The following is a 3,740-nucleotide window of genomic DNA, read 5'->3' on the forward strand; positions in this document are numbered from 1 at the left end:
AACAAATGTTTTTTTTAATGCTGATGAACTGACGGACTGAAAATAAAACTTTAATCTTTAACAGAATCTACATAATTTCTTCATAATATAATCTCCACGGTGCTTCATCTACATATCCCTTTTTCTGGTTGATGAGAAGTAACGGAAGGGGAGTAGAAAATGTAGAACGAATCAAGGAGATAGACAGGGGGAAGGAAAGGAAATGAAAGGATGGGAAGTGATGAAGAAATCGTAAAAAAAAATATATATAAATACTGATAATACGTTCTTAGTATTAACCACAGAAAAAAAGGCATAAGATATGTCCTTCTTTTGAAGGAAGTGATCTTAAAAAAAAAAAAAAAAAAAAAAAAAATGTGGTTCAGTCTTCCCCCCCCTCCCTCCACCACAGAGACACACTCCTAGTCTCAAAGCTTTCCAACAGCAGCTTAGAATTCCCAGCTTTTCACAGTCAGCGCGAGGAAAGAATGAAAGAAACAGTTTATGTAAATTATGCGCCTCCCAAGTCTTGTAAGTTCTGAACATGAAAGCTTGAATCCTGTAACATGCATGAGAAATGTCAGTGCGAAAGACAAGGGATCTTTAACACAGGAAATCATATTCCACACGCGAATACATGCAACTTAATGTGAAGGATTTAGGCTGAACAGACGGAAAGATGATGATGATGAGGAAGAAGAAGAAGAAGAAGAAGAAGAAGAAGAAGAAGAAAGAAGACAAATAAAAAAATATAAAAAATTAATAGAAAAAGAAAAAGACGAAGTCTGAGAAGAAGAAGAAAAACAAGAAGAAGAAGTGCAAGAAGAAGAAAAACGAAGGGAATAACCCCCACCCCAAGAGAGAGAGAGAGAGAGAGAGAGAGAGAGAGAGAGAGAGAGAGAGAGAGAGAGAGAGAGAGAGAGAGAGAGAGAGAGAGAGAGAGAGAGAGAAGAGAGAGAGAGAGAGAGAGAGAGAGAGAATAAGACGAGTATGATGTAGGCCTTTTCGTTGTATGGCTTCTTGAAGAGGAATCGTAAGTAATGAACCGACTGTAGAGAGAGACTGAAGCAACAGTCGAATAATCAAGCTCATTTCTCTGAGGTCATTCTTCTCCATTTGTGATGGTGGCGATGGTTGTTTTTGTTGGTGGGGATAGTTTTGTTTTTGTTTTTGTGATGGTAATGACAATAAAAATGATGATGATGATGATGATGAAAATGATGATGATGATGATGATGATAATGATAATAATAATAATAACAATAATAAAAATAAAATAGTAGTAGTAGTAGTAGTAGTAATAATAATAATAATAATGATAATATTAATAATAATAATAAAAATGATAATAATAATAATAATAATAATAATAACAATAATAATGATAGCAATAACAATAATAACATTAATAAGGATAATAACATTAACAAAAATGACAGTAATGATAATGACCATAAAGATTATACTACTAAAAATGATAAAAATAACAATAACAACAACAATAATAATAATGATAATGATAATAATGATTATGATAATCATAATAATAACATTAATGATAATAATAATAATGATAATAATGATGATGATGATGATGATGATGATGATGATGATGATGATAATAATAATAATAATAATAATTATTATACCAATAACAATAGTATCAATAACAACAAAAATATTAATAAAAATAATCATTATAACAACAGCAATAATAGTAATGGTAATGCTGTGCTGCTGCTGCCGATGATCATAATAACAATACTAGCAGTAGTTATAAATGATAATAGTATTCTTATTGTTATTATCAATGACATTAATGATACAACTACAGCTGATGATAATAAGAGTGATAATAATTGTAATAATAATCGCGATAATAATAATTATGAGTAGAATAATAATAATACAATGTTGATAATAAATAACTAAAAAGAAAAAAAAATATCGATTGAAATAACAGTGATAGTAACAATAATAAGAAGAATGCTAACAGTTATGATAAAGAAACTTGTAATGATAGAAGTAATGATAATGATTATGATTGTCATGAGATTCTCTAGAATGATTATATTGTTAATCATCATAATAACAATGACAAAAATAAATGTAATCACAAGCACAATAATGAAAGTAGCTTTAATACTTATTATAGAATATATACAGATCAAATGAATCATAATCATATATATTCATTACCTAGCACCCTATTTGATGTTATACTACTTCTTACCACCCTAGATACTCCCTTGAGTAAGACTGGTAATAAGTGGAATATAACCCAAATATATTTCTGCGAACAGGCCTCTGGATAATAGATTTTTATTCCACTCTCCCCGGCTCAGTGTTTGTTATAAGAATAATACATCCAATAGTGCCCTGCAAAACACTAAAGGCTTATCCACACCATAGGATAAACACCACACTCTGTAGCTTCAATGGAATGTGGAGTTCCCCTGAACTATCATTCCATCTAACCGTACAACCATTGGAAAATCCAAATCCTATGTTAGGATTACCCATAAAATACCATTCTGCGCTACTACCATAAGTCTGGCCACTGACATATTCATACTACGATAGAACAAATAACAGATATCAAGATAATGGAGATAACAAAAATAACAACAACAGAACTTAAATCATAACATCAGAAATAATCCCAGAAAGTCACAAGAAACGACATAACAACAGCGGGCTATGAAGCAGGAATGGCGTGCGTAACATTTCAAAATTTACCAGATTATTTACTTTATATCAGATATAAGATGCTTTCATTTGTGCTTTCGTGCATGGTGAAATAAACAACATAGTATGAGATTGTATAGTCCAGGTCATGTTATATTGTGAATAGTAAACAGAAAATTTTATTTTTTTTCATTACAAGAATTTGGAAACTTAAATGACCTTGAGCAGCTGTTGCCAATGCTTGTTTTCTTTGCTCTGACCGCGGTGGCAACTTTCTCCTCTTATATATATACTATTCATAATCATACGACAGAAGTTTTATGTAATATCAAAGAAAATATGAAACACGTAATATAAAAAAAAAACGTATATCCATTTCTATCTCTATATATGCTGAAAAAAACTCAAATAAAACGCTAACGCACGTCTCTGCCATTACAAGGTACGTCTGGCAACGAAGTTAGAGGATGTTTCCCCTGAGGTTGGGACTTATCATGAAGCAGAGCTCGTGACGCATACACCTCCTTATTTATTATTATTATTTGTTTATAATCACAAGGCAAAGCTCGATAAATTGTAGTGTGCATAGCGCATGGGAGTATTTTTTGGCTTCTTCAAAGTACTGGAATGCGGAAATGAAAAGCTCTTCTGAATATGTGTTACCTCCTGAAGGACAGACCGGTCATGTGTGCTGAGGAATAAGTAAGTACGTTCAGATTATGAATTTCATTGTTTTTGTTCGTTATTTGTCTATTTTTTTCGTTGTATATTGAATATGTTGTCGATCATTTCAGAAAGGAGAAACATAAGACAGTGACAATCAGTGACAGTGATGGTGAGCGTTCGAAGAAATGCATCTGGCCTATTTATCATGCATTCGATATAGTCTTTGTCTCGATTAGTAAAAGAAGCCCTTGGCTGACTTCTTAAAATTGTTATTCACAAAACGAAAGACAGTGAAGTGTTGTACTAATATGCTGCCAATATATCGAATAAGTTTATGAAGTAAGCTGATGTATTCTTTTATCAAGGATCATGACACGTTGATGATGATAACATTATGAGAGATTAAC

The 3,740-nt window shown here is 31.8% G+C and overlaps 1 protein-coding gene across 4 annotated transcripts in view; it reads left to right on the plus strand.

The window, feature by feature from the left end:
• The first annotated feature begins 3,118 nt into the window (after positions 1 to 3,118).
• Positions 3,119 to 3,740, plus strand: part of LOC119583263 — a 16,270-nt gene continuing 15,648 nt past the window's right edge. Inside the window, exon 1 of one of the 4 annotated variants that reach the window (XM_037931757.1) lies at positions 3,119 to 3,373. The gene's annotated coding sequence lies outside the window, so the exon portion shown is untranslated. The remainder of the gene's footprint in view (positions 3,374 to 3,740) is intronic. The other 3 variants (XM_037931749.1, XM_037931744.1, XM_037931738.1) reach the window with 3 other exon arrangements.

Source organism: Penaeus monodon, chromosome 2 (assembly GCF_015228065.2).
Source record: "Penaeus monodon isolate SGIC_2016 chromosome 2, NSTDA_Pmon_1, whole genome shotgun sequence".
Taxonomy (NCBI): domain Eukaryota; kingdom Metazoa; phylum Arthropoda; class Malacostraca; order Decapoda; family Penaeidae; genus Penaeus; species Penaeus monodon.